This window comes from Falco punctatus, assembly GCF_963210335.1.
Source record: "Falco punctatus genome assembly, chromosome: Z".
NCBI classification, from domain to species: Eukaryota; Metazoa; Chordata; class Aves; order Falconiformes; family Falconidae; genus Falco; species Falco punctatus.
In genome coordinates this window covers 36,982,954-37,005,566 of record NC_137586.1, presented here as the reverse complement: position 1 = coordinate 37,005,566, position 22,613 = coordinate 36,982,954, and the positions used below count along the sequence as shown (strand labels likewise).

General features: G+C 41.4%; 1 long non-coding RNA gene across 1 annotated transcript; it reads left to right on the top strand.

Annotated features, from left to right (window-relative positions):
* The first annotated feature begins 3,328 nt into the window (after window positions 1-3,328).
* On the top strand, window positions 3,329-21,971 carry LOC308056930. Its single transcript, XR_013925031.1, has 2 exons — window positions 3,329-3,402; window positions 7,621-21,971. It is a non-coding gene; the product is annotated as an uncharacterized lncRNA (long non-coding RNA).
* Window positions 21,972-22,613: the final 642 nt, after the last annotated feature.

Sequence of the window (22,613 nt, the reverse complement as noted above, 5' to 3'; positions counted from 1 at the left end):
GCACAGTCAACACAGGTTCACAAAGTAAAAGTCCTGTTTAACTAATTTCATGTCCTTTGATGATAAGGTCACCCACCCAGTGGGTGAAGGGAAAGTGGTGGATGTAGTTTTTCTGGATTTTAGTGAGGCTTTTAATGCTGTCCCTCACAGCACCCTCTGGACAAGCTGTCCCACTGTGAGATGAGCAGGTTCACGGTGCACTGGGTGAGGAACTGGCTGAATGCCAGGGCTCAGAGGGCTGCAGTGGATGGGGCTCCGTCTGGCTGGTGACCGGTCACCAGTGCTGTTCCTCAGGGTTCCGTTCTAGGGATTGAACAGTTCCGTTCAATACATTTATCAACTGTCTGGATCCAGGAGTTGAGCACACCATTAGTAAATTTGTCAATGATAAGTCAGCTGGGAAGTGCTGCTGACTCTCTTGAGGGACAAGAGACCTTGCAGAGGGATCTGAATAGACTGGAACATTGAGCAAAGATTAATGGCATGAAATTTCACAAATGCAAATGCCGGATTCTGCATGTGGGATGGAGTAATGCCAGGCACAAGCACAGGCTGGGAGAGGAGCGGCTGGAGAGCAGCCCTGCAGAAAGGGGACCGGGGGTGCTGGTGGGCATTAAGCTCACTTGGGTCAGCAGCGTGCCCTGGCAGCCAGGAGGGCAAACCGCGTCCTGGGGGGCACCAAACACGCCGTAACCAGCCGGTCAGAAGGGGGGATTATCCCGCTGCATTCAGCGCTGGTGCAGCCTGACCTTGGGTACTGTGTGCAGTTCTGGGCCCCGCAGTTTAGGAAGGGTGTGAAGGTCCTTGAATGCACCCAGAGGAGGGCAACAGAGCTGGAGGGAAGGGCTGCAAGGAGTGTCCTATGAGGAGCGTCTGAGGACGTTGGGCTGGTCTGGTTTGGGGAGAAGGAGGCTGAGAGGTGACCTGACTGGTCTCTACAGCTTCCTGGGGAGGGGAAATGGAGAGGGAGGTGCTGATCTCGCTGGGATCTAGTGACAGGACATGTGGGAACGGCTCAAAGCTGTGACAGAGGAGGTTTAGACTGGAGATTAGGAACCGTTTCGTTACTTGGTTGATGCTCCAAGTCTGTCAGTGTCTTTAGTGTGCCTAAAGAGGCATTTGGACAATCCTCTCAGTAATAGGCTTTAACTTTTGGTCAGCCCTGGAGTGGTCAGGCAGTCAGACTAGATAATTGTTGTAGGCCCCTTCCAACTGTAACTGTTCCGTTCTGCTCTATTCTATTTTGTTCTATTATTTTCTAAATAAGGACTGTGTCTTCCCTTCTGGCTGCAGATTTCCATCACCTCGCAGCAGCTCTGACAATCATCAGAAGTTCCATTAAGCCAGTTCAATTCTCTAACCCACTAGGAAACTCAAGATGTGTTTTAAAGTGTTCATTTTTTTTCCCTGAATTTGTGAGTTGAACAAGACACCCCAAAAAGTCACTGCCATAAAATACGAGACGACCATCCTTTTGGTAGCACTTAGTCACTGTATTGCTCATGCTATCATTAAATTTCACCTATCCAAAGGAGAGAGAGAGGCCACATGAAAGGCAGCTAATTTATGTCTTTCTGTACCACTTTGGCCTAGACAGGTTAGCTCTGATCCTTGCACCTAAAATAATTTTTTGTTCTGGAATAACATGGGTCTCTTGATCTACCCTGCCCTTATTACCTTTTAACAGGAGCAGATAATGGAAGCATCAATGTGGGGTTTTTTGTTCAAAAATAATACTCAATAGCACACATGTGCCAGGCAGCTTGTGACTGATGCTAAAAACCTGTAATTTAAGAATTTTACGTTATAGCAAATAATTTCATTTAAGTTCCATCAGAGTAGCAAAAAAACCACCAACCCTCTTCAAGGTAGGTTCAGGTAGTTTTCAGGAATTGCCTTGATTTTCATTTGTTGCCAATTGCCAAATCTACATTTCCAGGAAGACCTGATCCTTTAGCCTCATCGCAGTAAACAATTTATTAACTTTGGGTGCCTCTGACATGAATAGGTGTGGATTTATGTTGATTCAGTCTGTGATAAGCTTATTTTGAGTCCTTGGGAATAAAAATTCCTTCCCTTGACATATTCGTGACTGAGCACTTGATAATTTCTTCATAACCACTGTAAAATTTCATTCCTTAATCCTGTAGTTGCCTCCACAGTCATACAAACTATGGACATGACATCAGAGACCACTTTGGCTTCTCTGGCTTTTGGAATTGACATATGGAGTACAAGTTTTGTCCAGAAAGCGGATAATGAAAATTAACAAAAGGATGGTTGGTTGCCTACTGTCCCAAGGAATTCTGCTAATTGTGATCTGATAAAAATTGCCTGAAGCAATGCTGTCACTGTAGTATGTGAAAGATCCTGATCACTGCTTACCTTTGAATAGCTGTATAAGACAGAAACCTCTGAGCCTAAATACTTCATCTTGTACAGCTGGTATGATTTCACAATTTATTCAGTCAGGCTGTATGATATAGGGTGGAAACTGAAGATGCACAAGCTCATTCTGGCTTTAATCATTTAATCAGTGACATACAGAGACAGGATAAACATACAGATAAACATAACTTCAGCTTAAAAGATGTATCTGGTTCACTTTAATTAAAAATGTACTTGTAATTGACAACTCTATTTCAGCAAACCCATGTATCTGAAAACCACCATTTTGTCTGAAAGTGTCAGAATTTCAATCCAATCTTGTAAGTTTTCTCTAGTTGTCACAGTCGTCTGTCAAGTCAGACAGGCTGTTCTTGCTGAAAAGGTCTTCATAAATACCAGCAGGGGAGCAGAAAGATTCTTTTCTTTTTACAGACTTTTTAAAAAAATTAACATATGCTGCTTTAAATACTGGCCTAAATTCAGGAATACTTTGAAATTATTCATTTCAGAAATCAAGTTATCGTGACCCTCTCTCCTTAAAATGTGGTAGGATTTTTTTGAAACATTTATCTTCCTAAGGCTTTTTCTGTTTATTTTTCTGGAAACATTATGTTCCCTTTCCCTCTAAAAGCTTTCAGTTGCAGAAGATAATGGGTCTTAGAACTGTTTTCAAAATGTTTATGATTTCCTCAAGTATTATTTCTTGTATGAGCCCCCAGCAGTTGAAAAAGAGATGTTACTCCTGCTAAAAATAATTAAGCATTGTACCTCTTGGTTTTGGCAGCCCATAGAATGGGGAGTTTTAAATAACACAAGTTTCTTCCAATGTCTGCTTCTGCTACAACTCTCGGTTGTCTGATCTTCGCTGTTAGCTTTTGCTCTGTTTTTTTTAGCAGGTTCCTGGGTTTGCTGTTACACAACAGCCACTTCTGTCTACTCAGCTGAATGTTCTGTTTGCTGTTGACCTGACTGGTCAGCCTGTGCGAGCAAAAGTGTACAAAAGACAGTTATTTTGTAAGTATGCTCAGATTTGTGATTTATGTGTTTTTTGATCTACCTGTAATTGATGAGATAATTGACCCTAGCCCAATAGGAATATCTCTGAACATAAATTTTGTTTCAAAGTTCAGGTCAGTTTATGCTGACTCATTCTGTCCCTTGCCTATCAAACCCGACTTACAACCTGTAGGTACTTACTTAGGTATTATTGGCTGTGTTTAGTAACATAACATAATTTTTAATTTCCTTTCCAAGAAAACTGATTTCTTGTAGCCAGTTCAGTACCATAGATCCTGAAATTCTCAGTATCTTAAGTCTTCACTGTTTTTGTTATTAATAGTCATCATGGATAACTATTTTTGTTCCATTTTGACTTTTGCAATACAATGATGGCAAAGTGACTCTGAACTTGATCTGGTTTCTCTTCTCTTGTAATATGTTTATGTATCTGTTACACACATTATATAATGTGTGTAACAGATACATAAAGTAACAGTCAAGGTAAGGAGAATATCCTAGTGATTCATATTAAACAGAAGCTGTTGGTAGTCTGAGGCAGAAATGGTTATCAGTCCTTGGGGAATACTGTGTGGCCAAGGTACCTATTGGTATTTTGTACTGAAAAGGGCAGTCTTAGAGAAAACAGATATATAGTTTAGTTTAGAGATGTTATGATTTCAGCTGAATATATTGAAAATGCCTGGAGGAGATGTTTTACAAAGAGACTAAAGGATTGTAACTTTCTCAGTTTATCAAAAGATAGGGGTTGACTTGATTAGCATAAATAATACCTTCACAAAGAGCAAACAACAATTTTTAATTTAGACATTTAGCTCATTTATTTTAAAAAATAAAGCCTACCCCACTAGCTTTTGATTGGTCCCGTGAGGAGGACTGATTGGAAGTGTGTAACACTGAGCAAAATTTATTTATTTTATTTGCCCTTAACAGAAAGATAAAAGGTAGATGCGGAAAACTTTGTCAGTATTAATAGTAATTCCTTGAATTCCTTGTTAAGTCTGACAGATACGGTTGGAAATAGGCATGCTCCTAGAAAGCTGAACAAAACAGAAAAGGAAATGGAGGCAAGTAAACGTAGATCATTATATTGCCATTTCCATTCAAGAATTAAAGGAACAACAATTCTTACACTAGGGAAGTGCAAATGCTTCCTGAAAAGGGAGTGGTGATGTAGCTGGGGACTAGAGGTATTGTGAGGGTCTTTGAGTATGAACCCAGGTGTCTGGGAGCTGCATGGCATCAGTTACTCCTCACTAGGGGTGGGGGAGGGGTTCTCCCTGAGAGTTAGCCACAGGCTTCTGCTGCTTGACTGTAGCTTTCTCACTACTTTTCTGTCCTCTGACTCTACTGCTCCTCTTCTTCCCTGTTAACCCCCAGTTATCTAATCTCAGTGACAGCCATGTGTCCTCAGCCATCCCACTCTGTGAGGATATATATGAGGGGAAAAGCTTCCTGGTAAGCAGTTTTAGTGGTAGGATCTTTGGCTACATACTAATGAAGACTAGGTTTAGTATGTCTGCAGAGACAGATGTCTTAATGCAATCTAAGACCCTTTAACTTAGGTTATGATTACACAAACACTCAGGCCAATTGAGGAAGCCTCCATCACATCCCAGTGCCTAGTTCTTAGTTCTCTTCTTAACTCTTTTATGTTGGCAAGACAGTTCGTGTTCTTGTGGAGTGAATAAGACAGACAGCTAACATATTTTTTTTAAAAAAAAACAACAAACAAACCCCCACAGGTTTAGTTTTCTTGTGGCTTCACAAATGCTTTTGCTAGTGAAAAAAAGGCAGCAAAGGCGTTCCTTTCCCAAGCTAGTCAGTCAGCTTAAGGAATCCTTCAGAAAGTACTTCTGAAAAGCAATTACATGCTCATAGCAGGTCGAGTTACTGTGGAAGCAGGTAAGTACTGCTGGAGGTGTGGGACAGCAGGTAGAGCTGCCACATCCAGATACTCCAGGCTTCTACAAAAAAACTTCACAGTTTGAATTCGGGGTAAATGAAGTTAAGCAGACTTAGAAGCTAAATCCACTGTTATGATTTTAATCCTGGAAGCACCTACCTGAGACCCTTCCCTCAAAGGGAAAAATAATCAATCAGTGCAAATAATGGAGTTTGGTCCTATGTTCCAGACCGTATGTAAATATAGCAAATGGGTGTGTATGTGTTTGGGTGTTTTCCCTTTCACAGTTCCTTTTTCATTTATTAAGTACTTCACAGGGAAAAGGGTGGGAAGTCAGGTGTGAGAACAGACTGAGTGCTGAGATTGGTGTGTATGTAGAAACAGAATATTTGATCCTGTTGGGGAGTACAGAAGTGATTCTTTTTCAGGGCGTCACAGGTGAACAGTTAACTAGATGAATGCCACTTAGCCCTTTTATTTTCTCAGCTAATGGTGTTTTCATTTGAACACAAAAAGACTGCAGCATTCCCAGAGGCCTCTCTGTTCAAGTTTTCTACCTCCTGCTTGAAAAAGCTGGGGGAATGACCTTGTGACATATTTCTGGCATCAGATGAGTGAGGAATGAGGTAGGATATCTCCCTACCCAAGGTTTATGTCATTGGCTCAATGACTCAGCCTTTCATCTCTCTAAAGTAAATAGAGTTCTCTGCAGTTTACCATGGGTGGTGGTTTCAGTCATGACCTTAGAAGTTTGTGTTCTCTTTGCCCCATGTATTTCTCTGCTCTTTTCAGAAGAGTAACTGCTCACTGTGCTTTTCGGCTGAATCTTTGCTGCAGCTTTCCACTTCTTTCCCAGTTTTGTTACCTACCACATAACTAAGAGACAGCATTAGGTATATGATCTATTCAGTGCTCTTTGGCAGTGAAATGTGCAGGTATGTTCCAGATTCATGTTGTTCATTTATATGTTTTCAGGAAACAGCAAAATCTAGTAGGCAGAGCATATCACAAAGGCACAAGAAATACATACAGCTACTATATTTCTACTTCCTCCCCTGGGCTTTTAAACTAGCTTGAATAAATTCCTTAATCCCTCTGTGCTAATCATTATATTGTATAAATAATATTTTCCATAACTTTGTGACATATCAGGATAAAAGCACACCAAAAGTGTGAAGTATTGTTGTAATTTTACATTACTATTGACTAACTAGAAAACTTAGGACTCAAATAGAAAAATACTTCTCTGCTAAAACTGGTTTCAGACTTCATGTAACTTATGTGGGTTTATACATGAAACATTGCAAACCCCTGTAAAGTTTTTGTTTTAATCTGAGACAATCCAAAAGCAAATGTTATTTTACAAATAAAGTAAGTAATAGCAAGAATAAATGTATGGTTGGCACTGGGTGAAACACAATGATATGCATTAGTTCAGAAATAGTTGCCTGGTAAGGTAGTCAGCCTTGCTTATGTGTTGCCCAAACACAACAGACTTAGACTATCTAGATTTGACTGAGAGCATGGACTGATGTCACATGCTTTATGACATTCTGTGGATATATAACTTCTAAGGTACTTATTTGCAGTACAGTGATATTTGTGTATTCTTTTTAATGGAGGTACGATAAGAGCTCAAACTTTTCATAAATCTAGTGTTCTTTGGCACTTCCAAAACATGAAAGGTATAAACCATTATTTTATATACATTTATTTTTTTTATTTTGAGTATATTTCAAATGGAGTGATTAATATTTGATAAAGAGCTTTATACATTCATAGTGGGATACTATTGTACACCAGCAGAAGTTGTTCCTTTAGCATTTTATATTATGAGCATACAGTTTAATACCTGTACAGCAATCTTAATCAAATTCAGAATAGCTTTGTACTGTAGCTTGAAGTCTATACTTACTTACTTGTACACTAAAATATGTACATTTCCAAAATAGTAAGTTTTCCTATTTGCAATTGTTAACAAGGACGTTAAGGAGCTTTAGTGTGATTAGAATCTGGATCACTAAGTATCCTAATGAGAAACTGGTACTGTATATTTCATACTTTCATGTATTTCCATTAATAGTTAACTGGTTTTATTTTGAACACCTACAAAATTTTGCAGAACAGCCTATCTGTAAAGTGATGTTAATGACAGTGCAGTCTAACAAAAACTTAGTTGGAGTAGCTATGGTTTAGGTACAGCAAGCTTTCTTCTCAGTTCTAAACAAACTAAGACTGTTTAAAACATTTTATATATTTTTGTGGCTTATTAAAAATATTTATGTTGGCACATGTAAATCTATTTCTAGGGTCTTCTTGTTGCTCTTTTCTATCTTCTTTAAAAGAAGGATTACAGAGCCCTGGGAGCAGCAGTAAGGAACACTGGAGCAGAGGTGATTTTTTCAACAACTCTCCGGGTTAAAGGGAAGGAGTTAAAAAGGGCTGGTCAAATCTGGTGAATCAACAAATGCTTACAGGAGTGGTCCCACAGCCAATGGTTCACCTACTTAGACCATGGGACCCACTTTGAGAAATGTGGTCTACTGGGGGCTGATGGGATCCATCTGACAAGAATGGGAAGAGCATCTTTGGTCATAGGCTTGTGTGGGAAAATCGCCTTGAGGGGGGGAATTAAAGAAAATTGGGTCCTAATAGAAGAATAGTATTACAGAAAGCTTTTTAGGGTAAAAGACAGCTATCACTTTCAGGATGGTTGGCATGCATGGAATCTACATCACCTCTGTTCCCTAAGCAACACATCCTGCCAGCTCAGCACATGCTGATAGGAGTGATGGAGGATGGAGCAGATTAGAGACACCCAGGTCATGCTCTGTTAGGAATGGAACTTGATGGCATCACACAGCTGATAAGCTGCATACCAGTTGTTGCATGAAGAATCCATGAGATGTCCGTGGTTTAGTCAACCATTGTGGCAAAATGGCTCTCCACAAATGAAATAATCTCATTGTAATACTAACGCACACCTCCATCTCAAAGTTACCTGCCTCCAAAGTACTACTACACCTCACCGGGCACAATATACCAGTTAGTAACCACAGTCTGTATGGCTAGAGTCACTCAAGCTTGACCTGAATGTGATGGAAATGGACTAATCCTGGACTTAAATAAGTGCAGAGTTCGGGGGAATTATAAACTTCCAAATTACCCAACTCTAATTCAGTTTCACAAAGCTAGGTCAATCTGACTCACTCTAAAGTGAAGGGACTTCTGATCAGGGTAGTCAGCCTTGGGGAGGATGAGAAACAAAGAACAGATGGTGAAAAGAACGCTGTTATCTAAGTCATGCAGAAAGAACCCTTCAAATGAGGAAAGCTCTAGCTTTTTTGAAAAAAAAATTTCAAAAATTCCCATATGAGTGGAAACAGGATGATAAGGTGTTGCAATTCACTGACATCAACAGAAAAGCAGTTGAAAGTAAGATAAAGATAATTGTGGTGGTGGGAGATCACAACCTCCAACTCAAATAGCCCCCTCCAAAAGAGGGCAAAACCCTGCCTGAGAAGTATGTGTAGCTAGTAAAAAACTTCAGCAGTGCTATCTGAAGATGTGTACTAATTTGCATTAAAAGCAAGAAACTTGCAACCAGTCCTGTGTATGATGAATGAATATGCAATGTACGATGAAGTATGAAAGGTGAACAGCTGAGGGGAGAAGCTGGGGAAGACTCCACTGTAACCTCTGGGATCAGTTGATGGGCTGAACCTGTCTTCTCCCCCACAGGGATGCCTTGTTGGGTGAGAACCTTTTTCCTATGACTAACGTATGTTAGCTGTTATTACATATATTGTTTAAAGCTTGCTTTGCAGTCAGTGTATTTACCTCCAGCAATCTTTGAACCTTATTCTGTCACGATTTGATACTAATAAAGAGTGTTATTCCATAAACTGTTAGTGTTAGTCCTTTGCGGTGCTAGCAGTCTCTGATGTGGATAATGTATTTTAATAAAGTGGGAAGACCCACTGAGGGGTCCCCCTTATGCTGTTGGGTGTTTCCCTGAACAAGTCAGTTGAATTGCCCTCTGATCCAGCGGGATTGTCCGGTGAAGGGTCCCTATAAGGGGAGCTGACAGACTGGTTGGGGACAAAAGTCTCAGTTTCCCTGGGGTGCTGATAGAGATCAAACATTAGGGATCAAGAAACACTCTCACCCACAGCCCACATTCCCTTTTCACGTGACAGCTTGTCAAGCTGGTGAAGAGGAGAGGGCTTTAAAGTTGCTGGGGGAAGGGAACCTCAATCCATCCTGCTCCTACCAGTTTAATGCCAGTGCCAGCAAGAGATGCCATAGCTTGAAGTTCAGCAGGAGACTACCTGAAAAGCAGCACAAAGGAATTCCAGCCACTTCAGCCAGTAAGCCAGGTTTACTGGGGGCCCAACTTAAATGCCTCTACACAAACGCACATAGCATGGGGAATAAACAAGAGGAGCTAGAGATGTGCACACACCTGCAGGGCTATGATCTTATTGGCATCTCAGAGATGTGGTGGGATGGCTCCTATGACTGGAGTGTTTGAATGGAAGGATACAGGGTCTTCAGGAAGGACAGGCAGGGGAGATAAGGAAGAGGTGTCATCCTTTTTTTTCAATGACCAGCTGGAGTGCACGGAGCTCCACCTGGGGATGGATGAGGAGATGACCAAGGGTTTATGGGTTAGGATTAAAGGGAGGGCAGGGACAGGTGATTTTACAGTGGGGATCTGCTACAGGCCGCATGCCAGGAAGATCAAGCAGATGAGGCCCTCTATAAACAGACAGGAGCAGCCTCACATTCACAAGCCCTAGTCCTCATGGGGGACTTCAGCCATCCCGATACCTGTTGAAGGGACAACACAGCAGGGCACAGGCAATTGAGGAGGTTCCTGGAATGCATTAATGATAACTTCATTCTCCAGGTGACAGAGGAGCCAACGAGGAGAGGTGGAGAGGTGTTATGCTGGACCTTGTTCTCACCATGAAGGAGGGGCTGGTGAGCAATGTGAAACTCAAGTGCAGCCTTGGCTGCAGTGACCATGAAATGATGGAGTTCAAGATCCTTAGGGCAGCAAGGAGGGCGCACAGCAGGCTCACTACCCTGGACTTCAGGATTGCTGACTTCTGTTTCTTCAGGGATCTGCTTCGTAGAGTACCATGGGATAAAGCCCTGGAGGGGCCCAAGAAATCTGGTTGATGTTCAAGGATCGTCTCCTCCATGCTCACGAGTGGTGCATCCCAACAAAGAGGAAGTCGGGCAAAAATACCAGGAAGCCTGCATGGATGAACAAGAAGCTCCTGGACAAACTCAAGCACAGAAAGGAAGCCTACGGAGGGTGGAAGCAAGGACAGGTAGCCTGGGATGAATACAGAGACATTGTCTGAGCTGCCAGGGACCAAGGTAGGAAAGCTAAAACCCTGATAGAATTAAATCTGGCCAGGGATGAAAGAGGCAAGAAGAAAAGCTTCTATAGGCTGATATGTCAGTGATAAAACAAAATTAAAAATGTGGGTTGTCTCTGGAAGGAAACAGGAGACCTGGTTGCCTGGGGCATGGAGAAGGCTCAGGTACTCAGTGACTTTTTTGCCTGTCTTCACCAGCAAGTGCTTCAGCCACACCCTCTAGGTTGCAGAAAGCTAAGGCAGGGACTGGGAGAATGAAGAACTGCCCACTATAGAAGATCAGCCCTGAGAACATCTAAGGAACCTGAAGATGCACAGTCCATGGGACCTGGTGAGACGCATCGATGCGTCCTGAGGGAACTGGCGGATGAAGTGGCTAAGCCTCTATCCATTGTATTTGAGAAGTCATGGCAGACTGGTGAAGTTCCCATGGACTGGAAAAGGGGAAGCATAACCCCATTTTTAAAAAGGGAAATAAGAAAGACCCAGGAAACCCCAGGATGGTCAGTCTCACCTCTGTACCTAGCAAGATCATGGAGCAGATCCTCTCAGAAGCTATGCTAAGGCATTGGCAAGTGAATGGTGGCTTCCAACATGGCTTCACTAAGGGAAAATTGTGCCTGACAAATTACTGACCTTCTATGATGCAGTTACAGTATTGGTGGATGAAGAAAGAGAATCTGACATCATCTATCTGGACTTTTGAAAAGCACTGGACACTGTCCTGCACGACATCCTTCTCTCTAAACTGCAGAGACACGGATTTGATGGAGGGACCACTTGGTGGATAAGGAATTGTCTGGATGGTCACACTCAAAAAGTTGTGGTCAACAGCTCAGTGTCCAAGTGGAGACCAGTGATGGGTGGTGCTCCTCAGGGGTTGGTATCAGGATGAGGACTATTTAACATGTCTGTCAGAGACATGGGTAGTGGCATTGATTGCACCCTCAGCAAGTTTGCTGATGACACCAAGCTGTGTGGTGAGGTTGACACACTGGAGAGAAGGGATGCCATCCAGAGGGACCCTGACAGGCTGGAGCGGTGGGCCTGGGCAAACCTCATGAAGTTCAGCAAGGCCAAGGCCAAGGTCCTGCACCTGGGTTGGAGCAATCCCAAGCACAAATACCGGCTGGGCGCTGAGTGGATTGAGAGCGGCCCTGCGGGGAAGGGCCTGGGGGCGTTGGTGGATGCGACACTCAGTATGAGTGGGCCACGTGCGCTTGCAGCCCTGAAAGACAACCGTATCCTGGGCTGCATCAAAAGAAGTGTGGCCCGCAGGCGGAGGGAACTCTCCCCCTCTACTCCGCTCTGATCAGACCCCCCTGGAGTGCTGCCTTCAGCTCTGGGGCCCCCAGCATATGAAGCATGTGGACCTGTTGGAGCGAGTCCAGAGGAGGGTCACAAAGATGACCAGAGGGCTGCAGCACCTCTCCTGTGAAGACAGACTGAGAGAGTTGGGGTTCTTCAGCCTGGAGAAGAGAAGGCTCCAGGGAGACCTTATAGCGGCCTTCCAGCACCTAAAGGGGGGCTACAGGAAAGCTGGAGAGGGACCTCTCACAAGGGCATGTAGTGACAGGACGTGGGGTAATGGCTTTAAACTGAACAAGGGTAGATTTACATTAGATATAAGGAAGAAATTCTTTACTGTGAGGGTGGTGAGACACTGGAACAGGCTGCCCAGAGAAGCTGTGGCTGCCCCATCCCTGGCAGTGTTCAAGGCCAGGCTGGATGGGGCTTTGAGCAATCTGGTCTAGTGGAATGTGTCCCTGCCTCTGGCAGCAGGGTTGGAACTCGATGATGTTTAAAGGTCCCTTCCAACCCAAACCATTCTATGATCCCGTGATTCTATCTGATGATGGTTTTGTCCTCTTGGGTTTTTTTTCTGTTTTTAAATAGAAAGTGCACATAAATGCCCAAGGAAGGATAGTGGTATTTGCAGAATGAACATTAAGCTACAACCCTATTTAACAGAACAGGCTATAAAATGCTTTTTGAAGTTTCTTGTGGTATGTTATTAGTTGTTCTTGGTATTTTCTTATTAGATAGCAGTGCAAGCGTCATCTTAGAAGTTGTGTCACCTGTGTATACCTCCCATCAAATTACTAAGCAGGGAAACACAGAGACGTTACACGCTTCTGCATACAGTCTGGGACAGAATTACCCCTCCCTGAAGCTAATGACTACACAAGTCAGATCACATTTCAGCTGTATTTAGGTTCTTCATAAAAAATTTGTAACTAAGCCCAAATCTGCCCACTCTTGGTGACTTAGTGTCTAGAGCCAGAGGCACATTTCGAGATGGAAGCTACTGTGATACTGAAAGATTTTCCATGGAGATCTACCACTACTAAAAATACACTGCATACAAATTCAGATGTTATAGATGTGAGAACAGCATTAGTTTTTGGAAAACAACAAAGTGTTTAAAATCTTCCTTAGTAATTTATGGCACTTCGGGAGAATATTTTTAATTTATATATTTCAGTGTTCACATGAATATTCAAACTGAATTACTTACTATAAGAATCTAGTTTATGCAACCCCAGGTACCTTCCCATTATTTTTCTCAAAACTTACAAGAAAGATGTTTTATGTGCATTAAGGTAAATACAGAATTTGTGCATATCAACATAAAAAAAATCCACAACATGTCACTGACTTGGCCTGATGGTCTATACTTCTAAGTTGATGCCTGGTGGGACGAAAAACACCTGCAAGTATCTAATAAATGAGTACATTCATCTTTGAGTGGCATGTGTGAAGGACTTTGTTTTTATCTAGAGAATGCACTTTACACAAGTAACTGGTACAATATGGAACAAAGCTTCAGCAAATAAAGCAGAACATAATGACCAGATCTCCACCAATGTAAGTTCATGTAGTTCCCTCAAGCGCTATCAATCTTTGTGCACTAAGGATCTTTCCTATTATTTAATATACAAATGCAGTAAAAGTCAGCATGCCCTGTTCTTTGGAAACTGCTGTGCTAAATAAACATTGATACAGCTCCAAGGACAGCATGTGTCCATAAGCTTTTAATTGTATGAGGTAAAGTTGTTGAGATAATGCTTTAATGTAACCAATAAAAGTTATTGTTGCTGTAAGTCCTACTCATAATGTTATTTTGTTATAATGATATCTATTGCTTGGATGCACCCTATTCAATTGTGTCTTCAGATAATGATTACATAGCAAATAGGTGGACAGAAAAATCTTTTCCTTTCTGACCATTAGGTGGAGCTAAAAATCCTTTAAATGGAAGAGTTGATTTAATTTCCTACCATCAGGTTACCCCCACTTCTATTTGATTTTGATGTGCTTTCAGTTTTCCCTGATACAATGTGGCCTTTTTATATAAACTGCTCTCAGAAAACTTCAGACACTGAAATTGGTTTCTGTGTTATCTAAAAAGCTGAAAATGTTTTCAGAAGTTCAGCAATAAAATCGTAAGAGTGAAGGCTTCTCTAATTATGGATGTTGTCAAGCTGTATTTTCCACAGAACATAAAATCAGGATCATAGTGTTTTAATACTTTGTGCTAATCCTTAGTAAATCCGTATGACCACAATGTTTTGTAAAAGGAGTCTAACACAGGAGCAGAGAGGATTTAAGTATGTCTGTATAGTAGTGAAATCCCCCAATCAATGTGTTTACCTATATTATTTAAATTAAATGAACGTTTAAGCACTTAACCGAATTGGATCTTATGAATTCCTCATATGACTGGATAAAATAAATATCTGTTGAGATAAACCTCATTATCACATGGACCTTAATACCTATCTACATACCTACCTTTCTGATGTAGATTTTTAAATTGTGAAAACAGGCTAAAATTGATGGTCTGGGAGGTCCTGACATTTCAGATGAATTCAAATGTGTTGTGTCCCATTGATGCTGCATTGGCTTTGTGTAGCCAGAGTGTTACTGCACAGAGATGCAGTTACAATAGCAGGCTGTAATTTGAAATGCAAATGTTCTAGTTTTATTTGTAATTCACAGCACATACAACTGTACTGAAGCAGGGGAGGAAGGGAATGGTTTCTGGTTTAGGATTTATTCCTTCATGTGGTGGTGGGAGGAAGCATAACAGGTTCTAAATGTCTTAGCAATAGTGTAATTTTTGTAGACAAAGGGAAAATATTTCAAATTATAGCTATTGCTTCCAAAACTCTGTAAATAGGTTTGTGGTTATTATACATAAACAAAGCTGCTGTTTAAGTTTCTATTTTGTTCATATTCCATGGAGATAGTTTGAAGAATTCTGGGCTGTTCCCTCCCACCGTCCTTCATACTATAGCCTTTTGTAAAGATTCTGCAATTTTTTTAGTGATGTGTGCGGCATTCATAGGAAGGTATTTAAAATTTTGTTTGTCTAAATTTTCCTTTCTACTGTGACACATGCTTCTTTCCATATGTGACATACAAATGTAGAAGCCAGCATTCTTTTAATATGTTTAATTCATGTCTTTTGTTTAAAAAAGTCTGTAAACTGGCAGCCGTAAAATATTGTTGAATTGCCTAGTTGACACCTGCAAAGCAGAAGTAAATGTTCCAACTAGTTTTATTGAGAAGAAAACTGTACTTTAGGAAAAAATAGTATTCCTGTCAAACAACTTATTGTTCTGTGGTATTTGAAGGACAGAAATTATAAACCATCATTTGCTCTAGTAGTGCCTAATACTTTTTCACTGAGATACCTCTACTGGTTGTCACTGTTTTGGAGTCTGATTCAGAGATTACTTTCTCCCAAAGTGAAGCTGTCCTGGTTAGTTGTCTCAGTGCGTTGAAGGCTCTTGACCTCTAGAAAAGAGCCTCTTCCTGCCCCTTGGCACAGGGAAATCTAGTCTGTTTGAGGAGTCTTGGAAAGTCAGGCAGAATTTCATGTGGTTTGAGTTGACATTGCTTGCCCTGTAAGAATGGGGTGTCACTAACCATGTGAGTAGAGCTGACCATCCCTCGGTATTTTGTAGGAGTAACAAAGATTCTAAGAAGAGAACAAGTAAATAGGCACCCAGGGAACAACAGAAGTTGTTTAGAATTAGTGTGGTTCTGCTCAGCATATTCATATCAGCATTAATGTAACAGGAATTGGCTTTTTCCTTCAATGATTATTTCTGTGCTGAACTGGCCAACACTTTTGTAATGCTAGTACAGTTACAGTTTTCATGTCTTATGCAACATGATGTGCTTACTGTGCTGAATTCTGAATAATTTCTTCTGAACCATTGTTTCACTCTTGCACAGATAATTTTTATGCTGATGTACGTCGAATTGCATAACAACTGTTACTACCGTACGAAACTTTGATCAGGCTTGTGATACTGTCAGGTTTTATGCTGTGTATGTTCTGTAGACTTTAATCAAAGCATAATGTACTAGAATTACTGGTTATGCCAGCTGTGTCACAGTGAAACACCAGGACAGGTCTAGGAAAGCATTATTCAATCAAAAATTCCCTTAGAATCACAATTACAGACAGACAGGAACACATACCTCTTCTTAGAAAAATGTAAAGAATACCACCACAACCATGTGGATTCTGCATTATTTACTTAGTCTGCAAAGGAATTTTAAAGCACTGATGACTGCAAAAGCATTCTTTCTAGGATTTTGAAGGCAAAACTGACTCTTCAGTTATAGTTTGTTTCATTAGTTTTCGATGGGACATTCAATAATTTTTGAATACAGTAGCTTAAATGAGCATAAACATAACAGCTACCCAAATACGATCCAGCAGTGTGCCCAGGTGACCAAGAAGGCCAACAGCATCCTGGCTTGTACCAGACACAGTGTACCCAGCAGGACCAGGGCAGTGATCGTCCCCCTGTACTGGGCACTGGTGAGGCCGCACCTCGAACGCTGTGTTCAGGTTTGGGCCCCTCACTGCAAGAGGGACGCTGAGGTGCTGCAGCGTGGCCAGAGAAGGGTAATGAAGCCGGTGAAGGGTCTGGAGCACAAGGCTTATGAGCAGCAACTGAGGGAACTGGGGCTGGTTAGCCTGGAGAAGGGGAGGCTGAGGGGCGGACCTTACTGCTGTCTACAGCCACCTGAGGTGGGTGTTGGTCTCTTCTCCCAGATAACAAGTGATAGGACAAGAGGAAACAGCCTCAGGTTGTGCCAGAGGACATTTAAATTGGATAATAAGGAAAAAATTCTTCACCAAAAGGGTGGTCAAGCATTGGAACAGGTTTCCCAGGAAGGTGGCTGAGTGATCATCCCTGGAAAGTATTTAAAAGTTGTACAGACATGACACTTAGGGCCATGGTTTAGTGGTGGCCTTGGCATTGTTAAGTTAATAGTTGGACTCAATTGTAGAGGAGTGAAGGCAGTGGATTGATTAGCATTGATAACATGCAGCTGTGGCCTTGCCTCATAGGCAGTGTGTTTATTGACGTGGATGATGTGTGGCTGTAGCTCGTTCCTGCTAAGTAGTTAAATAGCCCTGAAGATTGGGGGAGAGGGTGTTGGATGGAGAGGAGCAGTGTGGCCTAGCCTGGCCTGGCCTCTGGAGTGGAGAAACAGTGTGGACAGTAGAATCTGACTGATGGTAAAAGCCTTGTTGCAGCCTATTAGTTTGTTTGTGCTGCAACACTCAATGATCTTAAGAGTATTTTCCAACCTCAGTGATTCTATGAATTTTATTTTGCAAGGAAGGTTCAGGATCAGCTAGGTACAAGACCAGGCAGAACACGCTTACATCATGCTTTGATTAGGTAAGGATCAAAAGCAAGGAACTGGGTTTAAATCCAGTTTCTTAGTGAATGGGCAGATGGTGAGTGGGTGCAGGCCTCAGATGATGCTTTTTAACAGCTCTTTCTTCCAATAGCTGTTCTCGCAATAGTCTCATCCAAGGTTGCACAGCTGCATTGATAGACCAGATTCTGGACAAAGGCAGCTGAACCCCTAGTTCACTGGGTAAAGAGTTTTTAGAAGAAAAACACAGAGAATGATTGTTACAGGGCTGGTCAGTCTGATTAAAGCCTGTTATTGTGCTCAGGCTCCTCATGTATATTTCATACACATATATACCAGTCTTGCTGCTAATCAACAAATAATTGCAGTGTACTGAAATCATTGCCCCTGTTACATAACCCTGTGTACAGTACTGAGATTCTTCTTGTGTGTAATGTGTCTTTTTTTTTGTAGACCTAAATATTGCATTTGATTTGATGCAATTATGCTGCTGACTCCCTAGAAGCTAAGTTCATAAGACTTGTCTTTTGAAAGAGGGATGTGAAAGTGACAGTGAAATTTAAGATATTCCACAAAAGCAAATACAATACTGTGAGGCTGTTTCACCTGGGGGAACAAAGCCTTTGCATTAATAAATCACATGTACTTTCATGGTTTAAAATGGTGCCTCAGCTTATGAATACCAGCCATTTTACAGCACAGTGCTTTATTCCTATGTTTTTATTCAGATCTAAATGAACCATTATCTGCCAATAACATAAAAAATTACATTTTTCCTTAGAATAACTGTCATAAAAGCATGGCCTCTAAATCCTGAGAGATTTATGCAATAGCCATTTGAATCTTTGCCTGCTCCTTGAGGGATGTTAAACAGATCACTTGGAGTGTAACCCAAAATTGAGTGAAGTTAAGAATTTTGCCAACAAGTTTTTAATATATTTTTTAAGTCTAAGAATTAGGACTGTCAGAAGTGGAGTGGCTGTTTAAGAAAAAATGTTCTTCCACTCCCAATTAGGTATTTATATCCTTTATCAATTATCAGTGCAAAACCATTGAGTATAGTTATTACTTAGTGTTACTAGCATAACGTCCATGAAGATGTTTGGTGCTCCAAATAGTGTATACTACATTTTGAGAAGATCCTTACAGTTTTGGAAAGTTAGTATTTTTTCTTCAGTATGGCATTTAGAGATATCGCTGTTCATGGTTCCAAACTTTAAAATTTTTTATGAAACAATAGCACAGAGCTGGGTTTTTTTGCTTTGCTTTTCTTATTTGTAGCTGTTCTGAGAAACATTACATGCCTGTAAAGGAAGGAAGCCATGATGTTTGTTTCCTGGTAGAAGCTCCATGATCTTCCAGTTTTATCATAAAGAGAGCTTATAAGTAGGTCCCACTGAAGGGATTTAGCAAAAAATGAGGTGCTGACATTAATTATTTAGTGCATAAATTCTTGTATTTCTGCTACCTGAATAGTTCTGCACCTAGTATTTGTGTATAGTTATTGATCTATAAGGGCTGATCAAGTGTAAAAGGACACAGGAGCAGATACCCTAATTTGTGAATCTGTTTCCTTTCCTTATTTTTCAAATCAAGGGTGTTGACTTTGATACAAAAGACCAGGAAAGTACAAAAAGAAAGAAGAGAAATTAGGAGAAAGGTCAAAGATTAAGTATGAGGTAGTCCTGGTAAATATATATAGTAGTCTGGCAACGTTTGTCTGACACATCCTACCCTGTTACAGAATAGGGGGGAAATAGGGTCTGCTGACTTCACTCAGGAAGCTTGCTGTCTGCTGACTCACTGACTCACTATTATATCACATCCAGAAAAAGTGGTTCCACAGAAGAAGACTTCAGAATTAGCCGAATAGTTCTGAAGAAAATTAAGGAAAAAAACCCTGGGTTTTTAAGTGTAAGCAGTAGTAAAGGAATTACTTTTAACTTTACATTATAGGCTTTCTTTTTTTTAATGGCAGTTTAGCTAGAACAGGAAAATATTGACTGCAACAAAACCTGATTGTGACAAAAATAAGAAAAGTTAGGGAAGCCCAGGCTTTCAATAGGGGTCAGGAAGAAAGACTAGTGATATTCTTATAAGTAATGGTTGCAGTAGGTTCTACCTGCTTAAGCTGCTAAGGAGGGGAAGTGACTCCCAGATAATATTTTGCATATGTTCAGAAAACGGGTCTTCAGAAAGTAAGCCCTCTGGAATCCTCCCCTCACTGGGGTGGGAAGGACATGGATGTTCAAATAGGTCTGTGTGTACCTGTGGGCTCAGTGCTTGCTTGCTGGCATTTGGGTGAAAAGTCACTTGCAGAGGATTCTGAGTTTTTGTTCTTACGTGATTTTATCAGCAATTTCATCAATTAAATAACTGTTACTGGACATCTGTCTTAATTCTTCTTTGAAATACCAGTCACAGCCTTAAAGCTATTTACTTTCCAAGCAGTTAAAACTGGGTTGAATTTCTGAATCTATTTGCCTAACTTCTTTAAGGAACAGACATACTGTTACCTCTTTTTAGCTAGCCTGTGGTAACTTAGGGCATTCCCTTCTGCTTCGCTTTTGTATCATCCTTCTGTTTTTAAGCTTAAGTGTAGAAACCTTAAGTATCTGGCAAATGAAAAAAGGAGCCAAAGAAGGCCAGATGGAGCAAGAAGTTGGTTTGACAGAGCATGAGAAGGGTTCTCAAGTCTTGAGTGAGGTTTTTTCCTCCACTCAGCAGCTGTTAATTAATGGAGCTATTAAATATACCTGCTTTAAGGGCCTTGAGAGCATCCCTTCTCCTGGAGCTTTGGCTGACTGTGCTTAGGGCCAATTTAGTACAGTTGAGGACTGTCCCCTCCCTCTGGTGACCTTGGAGGCACCCCTCCTAGAGACATCCCTTCCAAACTGCACTGCAAGAAGTCCTCAGCTTCCTGTGGGAACTGATCTAAGGTTCTAGGCTCTAGTGCTTGGATCCCACCCGAACTATAGATGCCACTGCATTGCAAAAGCCTGCCTATTCCTGACCATTGGCCCACTGATCTGGGCCCAGATCCTGACCCACAGGATGATGTCCCAACCTGGCCTTGGACCTTCCTCATCACTATGGGTCTCTGAGTTTCTGACTTGCATTCCTGGCTTCCCCTTTACCCTGTCTCATCACCTTGAACTTGCCTGGTATTCTGGGCTCTGTGTTACTCGCAGCAGTTTTTGGTGTTGTGGTTAACCCTATCAAGAAGCTCAGCCCCACACAGCTGTTTGCTTATACCCCTCCAGTGACATGAGGGAGAGAATCAGAAGAGTAAAAGCGAGAAAACTCATGGCCTGAGATAAAGACAGTTTAAAGCAAAAGCTGTACATGAAAGCAAAGCAAAATTATGGAAGTAATTCATTACTTCCTCTGGGCAGACAGCCATCTCCAAGAAAGGAGGGCTGCATCATATGTAATGGTTACTTGGGAAGACAAACAAAAAGTTCCCCCTTCCTCTTTCTTCCCCTAGCTTTTATTGCTGACCATGATGTCATATGGTCTGGGATATCCAGCTGGCCAGTTGGGGTCAGCTGTCCTGGCTGTGTCACCTCCCAGTTTCTTGCCCACCTCCAGACTCCTGGCTGGTGGGGTGGTGTGAGAAGCAGAAAAGGCCTTGGTGCTGTATCATCACTGCTCAGCAATAACTAAAACCTTGGTGTGCCATCAATGCTGTTTTCATCAAAAACCCAAGACATAGCACCATAGAACTACTATGAAGAAAATTAACTCTATCCCAGCCAAAGCCAGTACACTTGAACAGGTCCTACTCATCTTGCCCAGATGATGTGAGACAGGTTTGTGGGTGGCAAGCTCTTGGGGTCTCTCCCAGCTCCCCTCCTTTCAGGAGTAGCCAGCCTGTGTTTCACGGTGAACAGTTTTGGCATTCTTGAGGCCTCAGCCCAGACAACCAAACCTCTGGGAGGAGGGATGCACTCACAGTACTTACATTTACTAAAGTATAATACTTTTCTGCTATCTGGTTTTACAGGATAAAGAACTAAACAGAGTTCTTGCTGATTTTGTATATATTAAATGTACACATACATGCATAAAGGTTTGCCATTTATTTAGGTGTTTGAAGCAGTCATACTGCTAGATATCCTGGAAGAAAACTGTGCTTGTGAGCATGCCTAACAGAGCAATGAACAGTGACTGTCAAGACACAGGAAATTAGGAACTTAGAAACCAGAATTAAGTCTGCTTATAGAAAACTGCTGAACAAAATGCAGCACTACACCAGTCTGTAACAGGTACACATGAAACGTATGCCTTCCAGGAGTATATCTGAAGGAAATCTAGAAACAAAATTCCATTGTAGCTTCAGCTGGTGTTGATGCACTCCCCAAAAGAGACTGATGGCCTTGACCATTCCATTAATCTTCCCCTTCTGTATTCAAGCTACTGTGTTCCTTACATGATCCACTGTGTGGATGGAATATGTAGTTCCAAAAGATAAGCTTTGTTGTTGTTCTGCACATGTAATTAGAGTTGGTTTTACCTTTGACCTGAAACCTCTTACAAGCACAGTTTCACTGACTTCCTGTAGAGATTTTCATAGGTTCAACATCTATAGTTTTTTTGGGTACAGAGCAGGGCTTTACACATAGAATACCTGCGTACTACACCAAGCCCTCATTCAAACTGTTTCAAAGTGAAATCCTAGGAAAGACTACTGACATATGAAATTTTACTTTGGTGAGAATGTAATTCTACCAAGTATTGTTCTGTGATGCTCTTACTGCATGATTATACAGTGTTATACAGGGAGACACAACTTCTTTTAATTTCACTAATGCTGATGGAACAGTCATTCTTTACTAAGGGTTACCAGAGTTTCTAGCAGTTGAGCTGCTTGTGTGAATATTCATTTATTAAACCACGTGAGGTAATGTGAGATGAGTTAACAGTGTTATTTAAACTATATGAAATAGCCAAGTTTACTTAGATGGACATGGGTTGGGGAGTATTATGGAGTTGACTCATTTGGCGGATCTGACAGGGTGCTGACATCTCACGTGACACAGACCAGTAGAGCGGGGAACAGGTTAGGGCAGTAATTTCTTCTATGTTTCTTTGTATCATTTTGTCTTTGCATTTATTCAGTTGCAGGGGTAGCAGCGAAATTTGCAGGGGTAGCAGCGAAATAGGAACTTGCTGATTTTGCTAAGTAAAACGTCTTTCAGGTCCTCTTCTGT